Genomic DNA, 22,106 nt, shown 5'->3' on the forward strand with positions numbered 1-22,106 from the left:
TCATTCAGGGCTCTTCGTGGTCCAGATCCAACCCCGTGGCTGCAGCATCCGTGTTTGTGTTGCGCCAGCAGCGAGGCTGGCAGAGAGGAGCTGACCTGCATTCGGGACAGGGCTGGAGCTGCTGTGTCAGCAGTGATCCTGTACACCGTGTCCCCAGGGGCCAGCAGGCTCCAGGTGGATGTTCAGCAGTTTTGCTGCGGGGACAGGACTCCAGAGGCAGCTTGGCTTGACTCTGCAGGAGGATTCGTCCCTGGGTCACTGCTGTGTGGCTTTTCACAGGTAACCAAAAGAGAGCAACGCCTTTTGCTCCCCCCTGCATGTTGAGTTTGGGCTGGTGGTGCTGAGGAGGAGCGGGCCACATGTGGGATGTGTCTTGTCTAACAATTAGTCATCCTAAAAAGAGTGGTTTGGTTCTCTGTTTGATTGCTGCAGAGGTAATTTGTCCTGTACACAGGGGAGCGGGACCCCTGGTCCTGCTGGGTGGAGAGGGGCAGGTGTGGGCACAGCCATGGGTTGTTCTGGGTGGGGTTTTCCACCCCAAATGTGTTGACAGCCCTTGAATCAGTAAGCATCCCCTTTCCCAGCCATGTCTCCATGGGGACGTGCCTGAGGTGGGAAGGGACCCTCAATCTCCCAGTGCCCTGTAACCACTGTGGGAAGAGGGGTCACCACACTCATCTCCGAAGTACAGCGGGTTTGCTTTTAGCAGAATAAACCACTGCTGAAGAATGGAGCTAATGAAGAGGTTTGAAGTCCATTTATCCTTTGAAAAGTGAGTCTAAATATAGTTCTGTGGGGTTTCAATATCTGTCTCTCCAAGACATTTAGATCAAATGCACCCATTTTGAGACTTTTATGTTTTTTCCTTTTTTTTTGTCTGTAAACCCTTCCCTGGGAATTTAAATTCCATTTGAGCTCCTTTGGACCCTTGACTCACTTTCAGACAGAAAGGCACTGTGGTGCAACTGGAACATGTGTAATTATGTTAGTGTTCAGCAGAGTAGAGCCCACCTCACCTCCCACCTATTGTATCACTTCTGGTGTTGTTTTGGGAATAGTAATAATAGTAGTAGTACTCATCATCATCATCATCATCATAATACAAGGGCTACCATGAAAGCTGGGAGACCTGACTCAATGCACGCAGATAAGAAAGGCTGGGGAAGCAGCAGTCTTTCCCAAGTGCTCCCCTGGCAAGTCTTTAGAGTCCTCAGGTTTTTTTTTTTGGTTGAGCTGGAAGTATGATCAAGCAGTGCCTTCTTTTGTGAAACAGCTATATCCAGAAAGGCCATTCTCATGCACTGAATGAAAATGGAAATTCTTCTCTAAACATCCACTTTCATTTGAAAAACAGTTAAGAAATGAAAACTGTCAAGACCTGAGACTGAGAGTCCACCTGGGCCCCTGAAAGAGCTCAATTTTCCCTTTGCTGATCTGGGCCAGGTATATAAATGTAATTGGCAAAACAGCAGCAGAGGTGCCTGGGCTCATTTCTGTTTGCATCCATCCACTAGAGACTTCTTTTTAAGGATTTGCTAGGCTCCTGAATTGTCATCTTATCATAAAAAAAGGAAATAAATGCTCTTTTTTGCCCTATGCTGCCAATTCTCCCAAGATCTGTACCAGAATCAGAAAATTCTTTGCCTGCCATGGTGAAGTCTGAAAACCAGTTTAACTTATGCCTTGCCATGCACGCTTTCGAAGAGAAGTGCTGAAGATTTGTTCTGTTTGTTCATTAAGTAAAACTAGCAGAGAGAAGGTCTCATTCAAATGCGTTATTTTCTGAGAGTGACATATGCTGTTGACTCACACAAATATGTCTCCTCTGGAGAGTCCCTTGTGTGAGAAATCTCAGAGCACTTTGTCTTCAGTCCTTAATGAGATTTTTTTCCTTCAGCAGAGCTATTAAAAACTCTGATCATAATTCTCAAAAAATGCAAAAGATGTCAAATTATACAAATCCAATATTTGATATGTTAATAACCAAAGAGGCTGTAAGAGGGGGAGCGAAAACATAACCTGAGGTAATGCATTGTCTTCTTGGTGGTGTTTTTCCCCCTGGTTGCTGTTTATTACTATCCTTGTTACCTTGGTAGCAGTTTCTGATGTATCCCTAGATAATAACATGCACACAGTAATATGACAAATGTATGGTATATAGGAGCACGTAGAGTACATGCAGGTGAAATGAGGTGTATTTCTTTTTTTTTTTTTTTTTCTTTTTCCTTCTGGTATTCTTGAGGCCATAAAGCCCTCAGAAATAATTTGCTGACTTTCCTTATGCCGTCACGAGGGTGGTGTTTCTGTGACACCCCCAGGGATTACCTTTGAGGGCTTTGTCCTGCTTTAGGGTGCAACACTCGTGGTCCTGGTTTTAGAAGCAGAAATGGCATTTTCCTTTTTACTGCAGCTGACAACTAGCAGCTGTTGTGACGTGTGGCAATTGTGGTTTTTTTTCTTCCTTTATCCTCTGTATCAAGAAAAAAGTATCTCTAAGGTGGTATGTGCTCAAGTCTTTACTTTGCAGGATGTGTATGAAATGGACGACTCGGAAATCTCAAGTTTTGTCCTGCTTTTGGTCAGTCTTTTGAAAGATGCTCTCAATTGCCAACTCTGATGGTTTCAATACTTTGTTTCAGCAAAAAGTGACTGTTTCCTCCTTGGATCAGTGTGTAGTGCCAGGCCCTGGATGGAGGGATGGGGTGGGGGTTTGCTTAGTACTTATAGAACGTGAGTGGCAAAGGGCATAACAAAAGCAAAAATCCATGGACAGTGTTAATGAATGAAGTTGATGCTTTTCCCACAGACAGGGTTTTACACATTGTGCCTCCGCCCTGACTTGGATTCCTCTGGTTTGATGTGTCTCTGTTCTGCCACCTGTATGTTTATCATGTTGCCCAACTTATTCCCATGGCAGCGAGCGTGAGTTTGAGTCAAGGAAAAATGCAGAATTGTCTCTCCAGTACAAATGAGCATTGAGTAGATTGCCTTCTGGGATTGCTTAGGGATTAGTGGCTCTTTTGGGAGCCTTCAGAGTTAGCTTCCTTTAAAAAAAATTTGTATAAAATATTGGGGTTTGCGGTGCAAAGTTTTATGGGCAGCAGAGAAAATAGATAATCTGACAGGCTCTGCCCAGGGATGTCTTCTTTCTCTGCACTCAGATATGGCAAAGTTTAGCTGCTGGCATCTCTTGGAATGAGTGCATAAGGACTAGATCTTCAGAAGCTTGTCTAACTCTTCGGGAGTCAAGCTCCATCCTGCAGGATGCTGCTTTTCTTTGCTTTGCTGCCAGAGGATCCTTGCAACGACTTCATGAATGCTCAAATGCTCAATGCCTGACTTTAACCAGAGCTTTTAAGCCTGATATTTTCCCCTATTGAAGTCTGCTCCTAGAGCTGAGAGGGAAAAGCAATATGTTCCCATCTTCCGGCTTTTTTTCTGAGCTGGAGGGCACGGCCGTGCTGGGGTGGATATTTAAGCGAAAACCAGCGGTTTCCTGTGAGTTGCAGTGGATGGGAAGTCTTTGGGCATTTAATTTCAAGATGCTTTATTTTGCTGCTCTTCTGGAGTTATGAAATACTGTGGAAATGCTGACAAATTAATGACTTGGAAAACAAGCTCTCATAATGAAAATGTCAGAGTATGGAGACCTGCTTGGTGGCTCGGGGGAGTCCAGTGTTCTTTTCCACTGATTATGAAGGTGCTGGAATGGCTAATTTTGAGCTTTCCTCTGCAATATTTTGTGACATGTTATATACTTGGCAGAACAAAGCGGGTCACTGGCTTTACTATCTGCTTGTGCAATGTGTAACTTTTGGAACCGGAGGGCAACGTTTGAAATTTGCACAGAAATTGGAATTTAGCTGTGAGGATTTGAGACACTTATTTTGCTTGGATTATGTTCCTGTTTATCAGCATCGGGAGGTATTTGAGAGACCTAAAAATTGAATTCTAGGTTTTGCATTAAAAAAAAAAAAAAAAATGTTAGAATGAGTTTCTCTTTGTGAAAGTTGGATATTGAGTATAGATCTGACTCTCCCGTGTCTGCAGAAAGAGGATAAAGGATAAATCAAGCTTATTCTTAAAAGGCACATAATAAAAAAAGAAATAAGACTTTAAAAAAAGAAGTCTATTGGACTGCTTTGAATCAACAACACTGAAGTGGGAACTTCAGAAACTTTTTAGAACAGATTGTGCTTGCTTTATCTCTGTATAAACTAAAACTTAAAAAAAAAAAAGGAAAAAGTAGCCACTAATGAAAACACTGAGGCAACTGTTAACTATCATTTTCGATTAAACCATCCAGTGAGGAGCCTGTGGGAGTTGGCTTGAAAAAGGATATTATTATTACATTACTCTATAGCAATACCAATTTTTAACCACAGAATCTGCTCTTTAGGCATCAAGTACTGGGGAGAGCAAAGAAAGTGAAGATTCTGAATTACATAAAGCTGATGAAAGTACATTTATAGGATGATCTTTCTCTGCTGGTGAGAGAGTAAATGCTAATTTACTCTTGCTGTCTAAACTGAGCTGGAGTAACAGGCACACCTATGGTGAATGTTATGACCTTTGTGTAGTGCTGCTGTGCTCCCTCCCAGAGCTGGTAGCGTTTCGTGGATCAACAAAGTACCTTCCATTTACAAAAAGACTTTTAAACTCCTCTCGAAGATATGATTCACTTTGGAGATGTGCAGTTGTCTAACAGAGCAATGGCTGTTGCAGTTAGTAATGTATTTTGAGATCTTTGAGATTGGATGATGCTATCAAACTCTTATGATGTCTGTTATTTTAATTTTATGGTCTTCTCTATACAGTCCTGAAGCCTAATATATCTTCTATTCTGCTAGGGGGAACTGGCTTACTTTTAAGATTTTACAGGCTGTTTCTGTTGTGCAGTGGAATTCAAATTAGGAATTATTCCGTTCTGTTCAGAAAAGAGAATCTGGTGTTGGGGTGGAAAACCAGGCAAGGTTCAGTGGCAATAAAGCCATGAGGGAACTGAGTCCATGGCAGTTAGACAGCTGCTGTAAGGTCCTCTGCACAGGGATCATAGCTGGGATTGTCATTCTGGGTCTTAAAGAACACAGCCCCCCTTCATGCAACGTGGTGTTCCTTCTAAACAGAAAGGTTCCTCTTCAGTCCTCCTTCCACACCATTCTTGGGGAACCAAACAGCTTTGTCTCAGCTTTGCAAAGAAAAATAAGGGAGGGCTCCTGTTCTGTGCTCAGAGAGCTGGTGTTCAATCCCAACCTTTAGGGATGATTGATACGTGCCTGACCATGATGCATTGATCCATACTGATCTCGGAAAACTGATGAGGGGCCCAGGCTTGAGTGGCCCGTCTACATGGAATCAGCTGCAGCCTTATCTCAGTTTAATTGATTATTGAAGGCTTTTCTGGCTTGCAAGACAGAATGAGCTCTTATTAGATTTGGCCTTTAATGGCAGCAGAGTTACCTGAGGGCAGAGCTGCAGTGTTACAGCTCCTGAATGTTTACTGGCTCCTCCTTTCCCTCCTTAATGCTGCTCAAGGTGACTGCCAAATCCACAGGCTTTCCTAATGAAATGTAAAAACTACGTGAATTTTTTTTTCTCCTGTCTGTTCTTTTTATCTTCTATAATTGTTCCCCTTAGGATTGGCTGCATGATATTAAAGAAGATTTTCTTGTGCAGTTAGTTTCGAAATGGCATATTCTGCCTGTGCATCAATCTTGTGCTGTGGAGGCAGGCGGCTGTGGGCCAGGAAAGACATTGGCACTGCTCCTGGAGGTTGTTTTTTTTTTTTTTTTTTGAAGCCTTGGTGGTGAGGACATGTGCCATGTGCCAGGTCTGCTTCCCATCGCACGTGACCGCAGGTGACTATTCACCTCCTATCTTCCCTGGGAAGTTCTCGTGTATTCCCATGATTTTCATCAGCACAGAAAAAAAAAAAAATAAAGTCCAGTAAGATATTTAAGCACCTAAGTCCCATTGCAGACCTTCAGCAAACCCGGTTTGGTGAAGCCAAGCTTATAATACTGGACCACCCCAAAGCTGCTTCCTCAGTGTTGCATCATCAGACGTGCAGCAAGGTGGGTTCTGGGTGTGAGATTTGCTGGTTGTTTTGCTGCTTAAAAATTGAAGTCTGTGCAACCTGGACAGGCCTTTCTGGGCTTCTGACTTGTGTAGATTTAGTCACAAATTCAATGTGGATGAACCAAATGCAGAAACAGCTGAATGAATTTAGCTGGATCAAATTTTCAAGGGGGCTGACAGCAAGAGGCACCTGCTTGAGTAAGGATAATAGGGGTGTTCTGCTGTTTTGAATGGGTTTCATATGCCTGCAAGCTCTGGACTTTTTTTGGTTTTGTTGAATATATCCTACCTGTTGTAAAGCAATCTGGCCTTGTTTTAATAAATGCTACGGAGCTCTGTACACAGCAACATAAGAAAACTGGGAAAAAACATTCCTGGCTTTCAGCAAGCCTGCAGAGAGACTGAGTTGCTATGGGTTGTGTTCTTGCAGGCACCACTGTGAAATTTAAAATACCAAGAGGTAAAAAAACTAACCAACAACAGCCATTCCAACCTTATTCCTGTCTTGTTCTGCTAAGTTACAGCAGCGATAACTAGAAAAGTTCTTTTCAATTGTCATCCTGTGTTCCCTTAAGAAAAGCAAAGCTGATCACGTTGCTTTTTAAAGAGTTTTTTACACTGTGGGTATTCTCCTGCACTGATCTTAAGTTTGGACTGCCAACCATGGGAAAGAATATTTATTTAATAAGCCACCACCCTCATGAAATCCCTTTGGACTTAAGGAAGAGATGTGTAGAATAGAAATTAAATGTAGCAGAGGTAAACAGAAATTTAATAAGGTTCTATAGGAATTCCTGTACAAACCTAAGGAGTTTAATAGAAAAGGGGTTATTTTAAGAGGTTATTTTTAATCATCCTCTGGAACTCAACAGCACGTTTTTAATTAAATTATATAGGATGGATAGGAAAAAAAACTAAGGAAAGATGACTAATTTTCTATTAACCTTTATTCAACTTTTTCATAAAATGAATTAAGTTAATGACTCATTTCTGCTTGTGTCGTCTTGGTGAAAGCTCATATTTACAAAGTTTAAACTGTCTCCAGTATTTCCGGTCAGTCCTGTCCTTCCACCCCTCCCAACGTGGTCACTCAATAGGAGGATGAACCTATAGAAAACATGAGACTATAGGATGCTGAGCCCTGCTGACCTTTTGATTTTTGATTTGTGTGATTCTCCTGGGAAAGAGAAGAGTCCTGAATTTCATGTTCCTCCAGGCTGGTTTGAAATGGGTAGCTAAAAGAACCACCTCGGTCCTGGCCATCAGCATGTGGAGCCATATGGACCCTCTGGCTTCTCTTTTTTTTCCTTTTATGGCCTTGCTTTAATAACTGTAACACAGTTATTAATTACAGCAGTAGTTAAAGAAAACTTGAGAAAGTTGTCAACCTTTTGGACACTGGTAATTTTTTGCTAGGCCTGGTAATGATTGCACTCACATGGGCCATTGGTCTCTCAAATGAAATTTCATCCTATGCTTTGAAAAGGGCTTTACGTTTCCTTTAGCAGGAGAGAAACCAAGCCCACAGACACCCCTTTGAAAATGGCTTCATTAATTAATCCCACGAGACTCATCAATGCTGCTGGTGTCTTCATTAGTTATGTGCAGAAATAAAGACAAATGGCTCTTGTTAACAGTCCCAGGAATACATAAATCTTGCTTGTTTATGGAAGAAGGCAACACAAGGAGACATTATGTTACGAGGCTTTTTGTTTGATTTATGGTGCGTTGCCTTCCTCTACGGTCACGGATTTAGGGCAGGAATGTGTGGATGGGTGCAGTACCCTACCAAATGCACCTCATTTGGTCTCACATAGGTGACACTGTGGAAATATTGGTTGGAAGGATCTTCTGGAGGTTTCCAGCCTCCTGCTTGGAGGACAGTTGCCTACATGAGCAGTGGTTTTGCTGAGATGAGCCACAAAGCCCCTTCCCCTGGACTGGGGGTTCATCCTCTCCCTGGTGCCTGTTCCTGTGCTCTCTCTGGGGGAATACCTTCCTGACTGTCAGACTAAGTCTTCCAAACTGTAACTTGTAACTGTTGCTGCAGTTTTTCTGACAGATCCCCTTTTGGGATCACTCCATCTGATCTATATTGCACTCAAACCGAGCCGGTTCTGCTCCCTCTGGTCCTTGCTGACCCATTATTACCTTCCCTTCTGCCTGCCGAGGCTCCTCCAGTCCAACAGGGTGAACACTACATCATTTCCTGAAAATATCTTGAGTTTTAAGCTGTCACAGCTCTCTTTTCCCTTCCATTACAGCCCTGCTCATCTCTTATTGCTCGCCTTATGAGAGCGCCATTCTCCTCCTTGGGGAGGAGCTGCCTAGGGATGCTCACAATGGCTGTGCTCAACATCTTACCAGAGGGCCGGATTTTTCTAAAAGGGTGCAGAAGGGTACCTTTGAAAATCAGTTTGAGTGTTTGTCTGTCTTAGAAAATTTTGGTTTAATCATTCTCTGTGACTGAGCAGTGCTTCATGGAATCAGAACTCCTGGAAATCAGTAGTGCAGCGGGAGGGGACTGTGGCTGCTCCAACTGTTGCTCGTTCCTCAAACAGTGCAGGAAGGAATTTCCCCTTAATTTTGAAGTAGAGGAAAAACCACTCTGTGTAGCTTGTTTTAACAGTTCACGTAATTAATTCTGCTCTTTTAGCTGGGGTTGCTATTTTTGTCAGCCCTGGACTTGCGTACTGCTGTAGTTACAGCTCTGGGGCAGACCTCCTGTTCCTCCCAGTCCCAAGTGTGAGGTAGAGCTCTAATTATATTTACAGTTAATTCACAGTTCAGCGAGCAGAGCTTGAGGCCAGTTTCACAAGTGCTTCGCTTTGTTACCAAACTGCTAATAAATATGGGGAGCCTCTGTGAGTGAACATAGGCAACGAAATCTTAACAAGGGTGGGAACTTTTGTATTATAAACTCCTTGCTGCAGCAGCTGAGGAGAAGCAGAGCCCTACAGAAGCAGCACATCCATCACAAAGATGTTGTTTAAGTGAAACACGGTTTAATTGGTGTGTAGGCTTTGCTGCTCCCCTTTGAATGTTTAATGGTTACTGAGATGTTTGTGGGGAGGAGAGCAGGGGATAGTCTTGTGTTTTAAGTTATTAGGCTGTGATCAAGAGATGTGTGTTAAGCTCTGCACAGTGGCTGGGCTTTGAATTTCAGCGGGCGCTTCATCTGTGTGTGTCTCAATTCTGCAGTCACAAAGCAGAGATAATGTTTGCAAAATTAGGCTGCCATCCTAAGTCCTGCCTGGCTGCCTCCAGGCCAGACGGAGGGGACTCCTGCAGCTGACAGCTCCGGCTGCCTTCTCTCCCCCTGCCTGGCCCAGGGCAGCCCAGCTGGCTGGGTCACCACAAGGCTTCTGCCTTCCCATGCCAGGCAGGCACCACACAGGCAGTGCTGGCAATAGCTGGGGTGGGCAGCAGGGCCAGGGAATGCCACCAACCTTCCCTCCAAGTTGTTCTGTTGGAGCATGTTAACCCAGCTCCACAGCTGAAACTCTCCTGCCAAGGTAAGCCCTGTGCTCTGTTCGCCTTGGATCTGTGTTAGTTCCATCCCTGAGTTGTCCCTGAGTTTCCCTGCTGTGAGACAATGGCTCTGGGGGGAGGAATATCCCATAGTCTCTCCCTTCCTTCCCTCTTGCCATCCATGCACGGGAGCTCCCCAATTGGAATCTGATTCTGTGCAACCTTTTTCAAAGCAAACTGTAGGAACAAGGAATAATGGAGAACAAGGAGAAGAAGTGGTTTGGATGTTGGAAGACTTCAATGCACATCTGTCTTACCTACTGACTTAGTCAGCTTTCACTCCAGCACCTCCATCTCTGAGGACTGAGTCTTCTTCCTTCTCATGTCTCCTCAGTGGTCTTGGTACATTTTTCCATTAGGTTTTCTCTTTTCGAAGCTCAGCAGTTGGAGCTGGTGGGATTTCAGACCAAGAAATACCAGCCTTGCCCATCAGTGGGAGCATCCTGAGGTGCTGAAGCTGGGGTTAACTGCGAAATTTTGTAGCAAACACCACAGCTGAGGTCAGGGCACCAAACCAGTTCATTTTGTTATGGAAATATGCACCAGTGAGGAGGATGAGGAAGGGTATGGTACAGCCTGGCATTTAGAAAAATCATGAATCATTGATTTGTCCCACTGGGATAGTGGATATATAACAAGGCATTGTTATGCCTTACTTTCCTCCCAGGGATAGGCTGTGTATCGATTGGAAACTCATCTGTATTTTCAAATGTCTTAGCCAGGCTGTAGGTGTTGAGGAGTTTTTCGGTGAGTACAACAAAATGTCAAAGTTATTTTGTGCATTAAGCCCTCTCCCTCCACTAAAAATTCCCTCCTGCCTCGGCTCTGTGATATGGATATCGATGTTTATATTTTGACTTTATTTATAGGCTACTGAGCCAGATCAAAGGGAGAAATTGGACATAGGCAGTAGGCAAAAGCTGCCCATTAAGAGATATGGAAGTCATCCAGCTTTTCTGCAGCAGAGCTATGCAGAAGGCTAAAGCCCTGTAGGAACTTACTTCTCCCAAATCTGCCTCCTACTGCTTAGAGTGAGCACGTAATTTAGGTCAGATTGAGCAAAAAGTGAAGAATAACCCTCTCTGTCCCTGCTTTTTACCTTCTCTGCTGAGTTTTGTTCTCCTGCACCTCCCATGGCTGTTTGGCATTTCCTGGGAATCTGAAAGCGGTGTGTCCATGTGCAGGAGGTCTGTGTGTCCCTGCTCATGCACCCTGTGGTGCTGGGGCTGGTGTTATCCACTTTGCAGAACGGAACACTGTGCAGTTTTCCTGCATTTCAGGGTTATTTGTGTCCCTCACTTAAATACCAGCTTACTTTGCTTGATAAAATTCCAAGATCGAGTGGCAGGGAGGCACAAAAAAAATGAACTCCCCTTGTACAAAATCGTTGCTCTGTGTTTCCATTTCCATGCTGGTTGCCAGCCGCAGGTTCCCCACTAGGTTTTATCCAGTTATTATCTGTTGTATTTGTGTAGGGTCTGGATTTGAAGCAGGGTTTGAATGCCATTGCCCTGTACGTGCTGACAGAGAAAGAGCGAATGCCTCAGGTGCACTGATGTCCCATTTCTGAAAGCGCTGGGCATGGATGTGTCCACCTGTGAGTTACTGCAGAGGAGGAGAGGGCAGAGCTGAAGCTGGAGCAGCTGCTGTTGGAGCTCTCCATCTGCAGACAGCTGGTGGGGCTGGTCGACATGTGTTATGTCCCCGTGGACCAGCTCTAAGCAGCTGTCATGGGAAAGAGTGACCTTTTTTCCCTCTCTTTCCTTATTTATTTTTACTTTTTCCTTTCTTTTCTTCCTCTATCCTGCTCTAGAAGCAGGTCCTTGTAAGTCACCAAAATGGTGGGGCCGGTATCAAGCTGTACCTGCCATATCACTAATTATAATTAGCTGTTACAGAGGAAGGCAAGCTCTGAGCCATTGTATCCTCACTATTATTTAAACTCTTTAGGTGCCTATTTTGCTCTTGAGAGTCAGAGTTGAGCTCTTAAATCACTTTGAATCCTTTTGGACAAAACAGTTACTGGAGCCAGGGGCTTTTCTGCAAGACCTTGTATTTATGAGGTTTCCCTGTGATGCACAGAGGCATTTGTAGGGTTGTAGTTTATATGTTTTAATGGAAGAGACATGGCAGTGATTAATAACTTGGTCAGCCCATGCTGGCCCTTCCACTTCTAAGGCAGCAGAGGATGGAAAATGCTGTGCAGAGAAACATATCTCCTCTTGGGATGCTGGGCTGGGAATGCCTGGTGAGGCTGGACAGAATACCACGTAAATAGTACAGTTACGCTGCTTAACTGAGGGGTTTATGTAACTACAAATAAAAGTTTGGGAGTTGCATAAGAGCCTTTATAAAACCTGAGACTGTGAGTTCTTCACAAACTTGAAAGGTTTAAGCGCACAGTGGAGTTCTTTATAAGCTCAAGTCCTTAATTGTGAAGCGCCAGGACTGTCCTCACGTTGAGAGCGTGGAGCTGTGAGTTGTTGCAGGTCGTGTACAGTGACAGTGACCAGGTGTTGAGAGCCCTGGAGGTGCTTGAGATCATGTGCTCCTCAGCAAGGATTCAGTTTAGCATCCTCTGGTCTGAAAAGGTGCTGGACCAGACCTGCCCCTGTGCAAATTAACATCAGCATTGTAGCGGAGGAGAGTTTTGCATCAGAGTTCCTGAGAACGTGGATAATATGAGGGATTATGGCCTCTATCAGTGGGTAGCAATTAAGGGGTGTCAAGATCATTAATGCATAATTAATCTTAATCTTTCTACTGCTGTATGTACTTAACAAACTAATACAGAGGCAGGGATCCATGCCCTCGTTTTGACACTTCAGATAATAGAGGTCAGCAATAAACCTGTTCACTGCATACTTCTGTTTTCCCTTGTAAGTGAATTCTGAGCTCAAACAATTAAAAACTACCTTAAAATTTATTCCCGTTAGAAATCACACTGAGACTGATGAGATTACAAAAGGAAATGCAGTGCTGGCTCTTGGGCTCTGGCCTGCAATAATTGTTTGCCTCTGAGTTGCTGATTGAAGTGCAAGGTGGGTATTTGAAAGGGAATACTGAACTTTTAATTTTTTGCTCATGTTTTTGAGCATTCCTGAGTTAGCAAATCACCAGGAAACCAGCTAAAAAGAGGCGATTTCTTAGCAAATGAATTGTTAATTATTGAGCTTCTCTGTATTCCTGTAATTTTAAAATCATATTGGCAATGGATCAAAAGAACATGTGGTGCCACAGTGTTAGAGTATTTTTATTTATATCTGATTCACAATTGTCTCCATGGCAATGTGAGAGATGAAGGCAGAGGAAAGAAATGAGTTATCACATTATTAAATGACCCAGCGGAAAAAAAATTAAGACATGTTAAGGATTAATTTTACATTATAGAGCTACCTAGCAAGCCATTATCATTATAGTTAAGGATTTGTTAGCATTTCTATTATAAACAGGTTTTTGAAGTGTTTATTACTGTTTCAATTTGCATTAGGCTGCAACCTTGCATACAGGTTCTCTGAAAAATGAAATCTAATTTTAAAATGCACCAAGTAGACCAGTTTATTAATTTTAGAATATTTCAGTGCTCTGTGTCTTGTAGAGAGAGATATTTCTCCATTCTAATGACTAAATAATGGCTTTTTTTCCCTTCCAAAAAGGAACCCCATCCTCTCAGTTGGAGAAGCAGCCTTTACTAGTGTTTTTTTTAGTGGAATTTGGGGCAAATCAGTGGCTTTTGTAGAGGTGAACACAGCCCAGCTTTTTGCAAATTGAGCTGTTTTCTGCTCTGATTTAGACAGAAGTACTGTCAGTAGATGTATGACTGAAATGGAACAAATAGCTGGTAAAATTCTTTTAGAGGACAGAGGTTTTGTTTGTTTTGTGTGGGTTGGGTTTTTTTTTTTTTTTTGCCCCTTGGCAGGGGTGGGGGAAATGCTTTTCATTACAGCACACAGTTTGTGCAAAATCCCCCTGCTCTCGGTGGATTATTGCATAATGCACGATAGCATTTTCAAGCTTGGCTGGCTGTGATTAGGAAGCTAAATGGGGGGGAAAAAGCAACAATTTTTGTTCTGAAGCCAAAGCATATTTTTGTCCTCCACCAAGCAGGGTGCTGGTCCTGAGTGCTGGGCAGGGAAATGCCAGAGGTGCTGGCGGGCTGGGCTCTCTCGGGACTCTGTGAGTGACCCCAGGTGTGCCTCTGATGGAGGGGACACCTCCCTGTCAACTGCAGTTTGAGGTGTTGGCAGCAGGATCTCGGGAGCTTCGGGTGCCTCAGAGATCTGTCTGCAGCACCACAGTGCAAGCATCAGGTGTGTGAGTGAGGTGGGAGTTTCCTGGTAGGAACAGAATAGTAAAAGCGGTGCCAGTGCGTAAAACAGAGGGAAAGGAGGACTCAGGGCTTTATGGATCAGCCTATTTATCTTGAATTCCCAGAAAAATCTGCGAGGCTCTGCAGGGCTGGCTCCTGTCCATCTGAGTTCAGTATTTTCATTATCAATCTGAGTAATGGAATGGAGAATACGTTTGTTAAGCTGACAGGTGATGCAAAGTCGGGAGGGACTGCACATGCCTGGGGAAGAGAAACCAGAGCGCTTGCTTAAAATAATCTGGACAGATTGAAATGGTGATCTGGAAAAAGGGATGAAAGGGTCAAGTGATAGCTTGGGGCAAGAACTGCAGCAGAAAGGCAAATAGCAGGGTAGGCAGCACTGGAGGCAAAGAATCAGGGGTTACAGTAGGGTATCAGCAGCACAAAAATCAGCATGACATGGAATGATGAAAAAGCACTCTGCAGGACTGTGTGCAGGGGGAGACACATGACGTGATGCTAGTGCTCCAGCAGCCCTGAGGAGGGTTTGGCAGGATGTGGGGCCCAGTGTGACCACTGATGACCTGTCTGGGAGAGAGGGAACACCTTCCCATCACGTTAGAAATCTGAAAGCGATTCAGGTAGGCTAGAAGGCTTGGTGTGAGAAGATGCTGGGAGGAGTGTGGCTTCTCCTAGGAGATGCACTGTGTAGTCTGGGAACACAGGACTACTAAACCTTGCTTTATAATTCCTCCAGAAGCTGTGGTGTTCAGCTGGGTTGTTTATGCAGAAGAAAAGATCAGCAATACACAGGTTTTCTGCAGCTCACCCATTTTCTTGCACATGTCTCTCTTCTGAGCACTGACCTAACTTGACTCTTCTTAGCTTTCATTCAACTTTAATTTTAGAAGTTATTAGCAGGGTAACGGCACGGAGCAGGATGGAGCTAGCTGAATTCCCTCTCTGAAATGCTACTTTACTTGATTAAGTCCAATGACATCTTTGCATTCAGCTAACTAGCTCTCTGCAGGTGATAGAATAACTAATCAGAGTAAAAACATCAAATGAAATGATATATAGACTGTAAACACCATTCTAATTAGTAGCTTTATGGGACTATGTCAGTGAATGATCATGGAAGAGATTTCTTGTTTTCCATCTTGAGAATATTTGGGGTATTAGTCATGGCTGAACGCTTGTTTGTGTCTTCCTAGCTGGGATTTAGGGTATTTTAATCCTGGTTCTCTGCAGTCCCTGTCTATTAGGAAGAGCTGAAAGCTGTCCTTGGCTTCACATTGACCTCTGTTTTTGTCTTTGTCAAATGAAGTTGAAGAAGGGGGGCCTGGGTTTGGTGGCCCTGCTGCCCCCAGCACCCGGGCACAGGCACCCAGCGTAGCAGTTTAATGGGTTGTATTTTGAGCACAGTTGTTTCTTCTTCTCTCCTTGGAGCCAGCTCAGCCCTGCTCTGCTTCTGGAGCCAGCAGCCTTTGTCTTGGAAGTTCATCAAAGGTGATTTTCAGTAAATAACTTTCCAGCCTGGAAAAACAACCAGAATTTCTTGACGGCGGAATTGCTGACTGTTATGTAAGCAAAAATATCTTCATACAAAATACCCTAACACTTTACATCTCTCTCTCTCTCTGTATATGCATATAGACAGAGAACAGGTGGCTGTGGCTGCACCCTGCCTTTGATAGCTGATGGCTCCTGAGCTGCTGAGGGTGTTGCACCTCTGAGAAAGAAAGTGGAGTGGCAAACCTGGCAGTCACCTATGTGGTGTCCAAAAATGATTCCTAGTGTTGGTGTCCAGATATTTTGGTCGAGTCAGCCCACGTGGGGCAGTGGGAGGAGGGCACTGGAGGGCCTTCACGTGGCAGTCGGGGCTGTGAAGTGCTCAGGGAGGAGCCGTGGTGTGGCTGTTTGCTGGAGAGGTGGTAGAGCAGGGGGCTGTTTTTTTTAAAAGCCTTTCAGTAAGATGGAGAGGAGAAATGATTTCCATGACAACAATTCAATTAGGGAGAGAAATGATGGCTCTTGGAGAGGGAATCTGAAGGGAAGGTGTCACTGCTGTGAACCTGGAGGGGGGCTTGGGGGAGAGCAGGGAGCTAAGTACAATCAAAACATTAAAACACAGAAGCATGATTATTGCTTGAGAATCAGCACTTTGAAAAGGAAATAAGTGATGGGAAGAATGATGTGAAGTAAGCCCTTGGTGAGGAGGTGGAGGACTGGCAGGGAAGGAGGAGGAGGAGGTCAGACTCCTGCCAGCTGGTACCTGAGAGTGGGAGGGGAGCAGGTATGGGAGGTGACCACACATCCTGAGGAGCCTCTCGGCTTCATTTCACTGCTTTGCTGTTTTCTCCATATGTGTAAGTGAAATCATCTTCTCTGTTTTAATGGACATGGCAGGGCTGGAGTCCATGTCTGAGTGTGGGCTTTCTCCTCTTGCCTTGAAATCCTGTGTGTGTCTTGCAGGTCCCAGCAGTCTGGGTGCCCCTGCAAGCTGCTTCAAAGTCAGCCTCCAACTACTTTCTTTTCTTTTGTCGCTCTTCATTAGCTGATTTTCTTCCTAAATCCTTGAAGCCCAGCTCCCTTTAATGCTAACTAGAAAAGGCTCAGCATCTTGAAATTGCTTGGACCTTGGTTATGATTATTCTTCTTTTCAGACACTATAATTTTGGGCAATAGGTGGACCAGGAGAATTGGTTCTGGCACTGACACTCTTGACTGTAAAAAGTCTGCTTGGCCTTAAGAAGCCCATCCTAAGACAATAATGATTAAAAAAAAAAAAACAAAGCAAAATGTGAATAATATCTAAACTAAACTTCGTAAAATGACATTCATTGAGCAATTTGAATTCTCTGCAGCCAGAGCAAGCTTGAAAGACACTTGGATGCATTTTCCAGCCGTAAACCAAACAGGTTGTCAACTTGAAAGGTACTTGGTTATTGCTGATAAAAGACGTGGCCAGTAAAAGGCAGGAAGATACGCTGGGAATAAATAACCGAGTCTATAAACAGTCGGTATTTGTTATATGTCTCTGTAATGCAGTGTTTTTGCAGACAAGTGTACTGAAATTTCAACTTATCAGATTAAAAGCAAAATAAAAATAAAAAAAAAGGGTAAATAAATTCTGCTTGGGATAGGTGAGGAAGATCACTCTCCTCCAAAAGCACCGTGGGTGTACGTGAGCATGAAGTATTGCCATGCTCAGAGCAGCCCTGAGCTGCCAAGGGGCTGTGCTGGACCTGGCCAGGTGCCTGCAGTGCCTGTGGGGTTGAGACCCTCCCCAGAGCTCTCTGCCCACTGGGGACACCACTACCAGCACTGGGACCAGGGCAGCAGCAAATGGGTTTGAGGTGGTGTTGATGGGGTGTAGGTTACACAGACCCACCTTCACAGGGGTGTTGCGGCCGTGTGGCTGTGCCTGTGTGACCTGGTGATGGACAGCGTATCTCAGGCAGCACTAATGGAGGAGCAGAGTCCCCTGTGCTTCAGATAAGCCCAGACATCAGCATTGCTTATAATTAGCACTGCTCCCCCCCACGCTCCGCCTCAGGAGCCGGCTGTCAGCAGCTTTTATCTCTGACGGTCATTAATTGTTTGGGCTGGAACAATCCATGGGCGTAGAGACTGCCACTGAATTATGGATTACGAATCCTTCACCGCGGATTTCGTCTGTGGTGCCAAGGGAAATAGGTGCAGCCCACGCTGCCTCGGTGATCTCTGCTTGCCTTTCCGTGTTCTCTGGGGTCCCACCTCGGCATTCCTGATTTACAGGAGAGACAGAGGCACCCTTGGAAGTGAAATGTAGAACAGCTGTGATTTGAGCTCATGCTGTTGTGCAGTGGAAGTAAACAGTGGAGCTTGAGACACCCCAAATCGTGTGTCTGGGTTGGTGGCTGAAGTTTTAGGCTTTTGCCTTGCCCCAGCCATGGAGTTGACCCATCATGGTTCTCCCATCCCCAGAGTGGTTGTACAGGGAACCACAGTTCTTGGATTTTTTTGATTGCTGACTTATGTAACCATGAAGTTGTGGGGGTTTTTGGCACGTCTTTGGTTTTTAAATGTCACCTTGTGCGAAATAACTATGGTGCCTTAACTGAGGAGGAAACACTCTGTGATAGAACGAAACTGCCCTGGACTGATGCAGGTTTTTCAGTGCAGTGACTGCACACGATGGTGTCTGCCATTCATTTGCACTTTGGCGTGATCCAGCAGTGTCTGAAATGAATGCCAGAAGGAGAAGTCAGCACATGGTTCTCTTTTTTTTTAACTGATATTTACATACAAGGAGGATTTCACAGACCCCTCTGTCACAGCCTTGCAGAAAATAATCTGCTCTGTGGTGTGTGGTGTTTGGAGGGCTGCAGAGGAGCCATGGAGCCACATGTCCTGGTGGAGGGGTTGGTAAGCAGAAAAACTGCGCAGGTTCTTGCAGGTGGGACATGAGACAAGTGCCTTCCTCATCTGTAGTTCAAATTTTTTGGGGTAGAGCAGGAAGGGAGGAGAGGAGAACCAGATGACTCATGTTCAAAATTATCTTCAACATTGATAGGAAGAAAAGCAAGATCATGAGTTGGTGCACGAGGCATTCGGAATGACTGATGAAGCACTTGGGCCAATATATCCTGCTTTTCTTTTTTTCAAGAGATGATTTAGCTTCTGTTTTCTGACCTCTTTGGGCATTAACAACCATCCATCTCACTGACTCCTGCTCTGTTGCTGTTCTGAGTTTAGTCCCAGGTCAAAAAGTCCTAATAACCCTGACAAGTGTGAAGGCAGAAGGGCAGAATTCACTCATGCACTCTCCGATTCCCAACATACAGCTTAGCCGTGTTTTTCCAAGTGGGTTTGTTAAAAGGTGGATGTGCTTTAAAAACATGCAAAATACTGAAGCCCCAGTTTAATTGCTGGTTACAGATGCTGCTTTTGATCCAAGCTGAACTTCTGAGCCAAGCTGAAGTTCTTACCGAGAAGAGTTTGTGAAATTCTAAAGAGGAGGAAATCAGCATTAAAATAGCATTTGTAGAGAATCTTAAGCAAAATTTGCACTTTTCAGTAAAGGCCTTTGCATCATAAATTAGCAACATCTGTCCTCCTATTCTATATGTTATTTCCTCTCCAAATCCCCTCCAGAATCTGCCATTTTTCAGAAGTATTCTTGGATACATTGAACTGTGGCTGAAGATGCTTCATAAAATATGCATAAGCACTTGTCACTTGGATAACGCTTCTCAATACTTGCCACTTTGCAGTATTTTAACAAATTAACCCTCCAAACATGACTGATTCCCATGGTGAATATGGGCCAGTATCAGGATGAGACTATATTGGACCCAGGAAATACTGTTGCAAAGTGCATTCAGTTGTGAGAAGCTGCTGCTCTTTTTGTGCATTACATTGTGGTGATTGGTAAGACCTGAGAAATTCAGAGTATGGCTTACAGATAAGCTCCAAGATAGCCAGATTTTAGAGGGATGACATAAAGTAGGATAACCTGTCATCTTCCCCACTGTTTAGATGCTGCTGATGTCTCAGAGGGCAGGTTTCAGATGCAGAGTGTGCTTGACTGTTCCTAGAGAAGTAGGATGGGAAGGGCACATGAAGGGTCATCTACTCCATTCCCAAGGAAAGCTCACCTTTACCTGTGAAATTCTTGCAGATAGGCTGTTCTTTTGGACTCCCAGTGATTAATACCTTCTTGTGCTCCCAGGCAATGTGATCCCGTGTTTCACTGTTCAGTGGGTAATATTGAAGAATAAAGTCCAATCCTGGAAAGCTTCTAAGTGTGAATGAAAACATTTAAAAATCAATACTGTGCTTTACAAGGAGAAAATAGGTGTGTGATGACACTGGAGAGAGATACCAGGCAGATTTAATGCCTGATCCAGAAGCCCTTACTCAAGCAGAAGTTTCATTTTACTCCCAGATTCTTTCATTTCTGCTTTACTGACTTCATGGCCACACGCATCTGTCGGTGGCACATCCCATGCTTTGGGCCATGCTGAGGCTGGCTTTGGGATGGACTGACTGGCACTTTGGATATTTGTTATGAAACCACCAGCGAGTGTCCCCTGCTGTGAATATTTGAGCAGGATGGAAGTTGGCATCATCCTGGGGGTGAGCAGGACAGAGACCGCGCATCCTCAGTCCCTGCAGAGATGGTTTTCTTGGTGACCACTGAATCCCTGTGTTTCCCTGCACCCTCAGGTGTGGCCAGGCTTTGCTTGCATCTGTTCTCCAAGTGGAAATAGCTTAGGGGTGTCTTTGTGCTTCCCTGATTGTTTGGCCATGCTGGACTAGGCAGATGTGATCAGGAATTACATGGCAGGAGGGAGAAGCCGGCTCTGAGCTTCACTGAAAAGCCGGGCTTTGCTTTTTGGAAAACGTGTTGCAACTACTGTAAATCAGAGAAAAGAAGGCAGAAAACGTGAAGTGTGTAATGGATGCGACACTAGTCGCTGAAAGGTCAGCTGGCTTCATTCACATTAGTAATGTGCATAAAAAATTAATGAGGCTCACTAATTAGTTTGTTGTGGCGGAATTTTATTAACAAGACACAATCGATTTTTAGTTTATGCTAAAAACATAATGAAGTGCAGTGAAGGCTGGTCTTCACAAATTTCTGGTTCTCATTGATAAAATGACAAGATTTGAAGCTGGTGTTGGAGACAGCACAGGCACAGTCCCAGTCCTGGGAATTGCTGGATTCAGACTCCTCTTCCCCCCTTCCCCACTGCTGCTCCCGTTGCCCAAGCTCCCCCATGCCTGTATTGTACCCCAGTACTGCCAGGAGCCCAGGCTTCCTGGGTCTTCATTTCCTGCTATTGTGGGATATCTTTATATTTAGAAGGTGAAGATTGGCTTATTTGCTTTACAGGTTTTGTAACGCTTCTTGCTTTAGGAAAATTACCCAGCTTGGATCTTAGTTGCAAGCTGGAAACATTGTGATTAAACACTGAGGAAAGAGTAAGATAAAGCTGTATTTTTTTCTTTTTTTTTTTTACTCCTGCACTTAGAAGAAAGAGCAGACATTTTTGTTTTTTATTGCAATTGTGCAATTAACTGCATGAATAAATAAATATACAGCATTTCTGAAAACTGATATTTTGGAAAAAAAAAAAAAGGCAGACATGTTCTGTTTAAAGTATTATAATCTGTGATGAATCCTGCAGTCGATGATGTCCAGACAACAGGCCTCTAAGGCAGGAGGGTTACATGGAAAACAGGATGAGCTCTAGGTTTGTACTGGTGCAGATAAATTGGTTGAGACAAAACCTACTTGCAGTCCATGTCAGGGGTCCAACTAAACACCTACACTGCTCCTGGTGAGGAGACACAAACCCCAATAAATTCAGACACGAGCCAAGAAGAAGAGGGAGAATATTGCCTCTCCTGGGCTATCCTCCATTCCATTGCAGATACCCCCAGTTTCTCTAGACACGTGCTGGGGAGGTCCCTGGCACGTGGACCTTGCCTTCCCATCCGTGCTCTCCGAGTGTGTTCAACAGCCCGGTGTCCTTGGAGCTTGGGGTGAGGGGACACACAGGATCTTTCCACATCCAGCCTTGTGCCACAGTCAAACGTGGTTATCTAAAAAGTGCTCAGATTTTTCTGAGAAATGATGTGTCAGAAGCATAGGGGAGTGTTGTGGAGCCTCTATCCCTATTAATCCTTTATACTGCAGTTTTTCTTCTCTGTAACTTACTTAGAACTTGTTGAGAATTGTTTTGGATGCAGACTTTGAGAAGCCTTGAGGGCTGCCCAGCAGACAGATGCATTTTTCCTTCCTGAGTTCCAGGAAGACTTGTGCAGCATCCTTGCTCTTCAAAGCAGGTTGCTGACAAGCAGTCAAAGTGCCACACTATGACGGGTGGTCACCGCTGAGGTTAAACCTGAATTTTGTTGTGGTCTTGCATTAGCAACTTTGATTGACAAGTTCCCCCTCTTGAACTAATTCACCCTCCATCTTCATGTTTCTGTCTGCCCAGCCTTGAACTGAAGGCTAGGAGGGTGATATCAAAAGGGAGGCTCATTTATAGTCTGGTGCCTAAAAATATCTGGCTCTAAGTTTCATCTAAAATTCAGTGGAGATGATGAGTTCAAAGGGTGTGTTTGAGAGGTAAGGGCTAGGATTCTTGCTTTTTATTAAGTAAGTCTTTATTTCTCCTCTCTTTGTTTGGTT

The 22,106-nt window shown here is 44.3% G+C and overlaps 1 protein-coding gene across 2 annotated transcripts in view; it reads left to right on the forward strand.

Annotated features, from left to right (window-relative positions):
- LOC114062792 (transmembrane protein 132B-like) overlaps window positions 1–22,106 on the forward strand; it is a 108,452-nt gene that overhangs the window by 7,665 nt on the left and 78,681 nt on the right. The window contains exon 1 of one of the 2 annotated variants that reach the window (XM_027894642.1): window positions 12,561–12,650. The exons of the other annotated variant lie outside the window; for it this stretch is intronic. The gene's annotated coding sequence lies outside the window, so the exon portion shown is untranslated. Of the gene's footprint in view, window positions 1–12,560; window positions 12,651–22,106 lie in introns of those variants that run through there. 2 annotated transcript variants of the gene reach the window in all.

This window comes from Empidonax traillii, unplaced genomic scaffold, assembly GCF_003031625.1.
Source record: "Empidonax traillii isolate 1590-97213 ecotype Southwest subspecies unplaced genomic scaffold, ASM303162v1 scaffold435:size587000, whole genome shotgun sequence".
Taxonomy (NCBI): domain Eukaryota; kingdom Metazoa; phylum Chordata; class Aves; order Passeriformes; family Tyrannidae; genus Empidonax; species Empidonax traillii.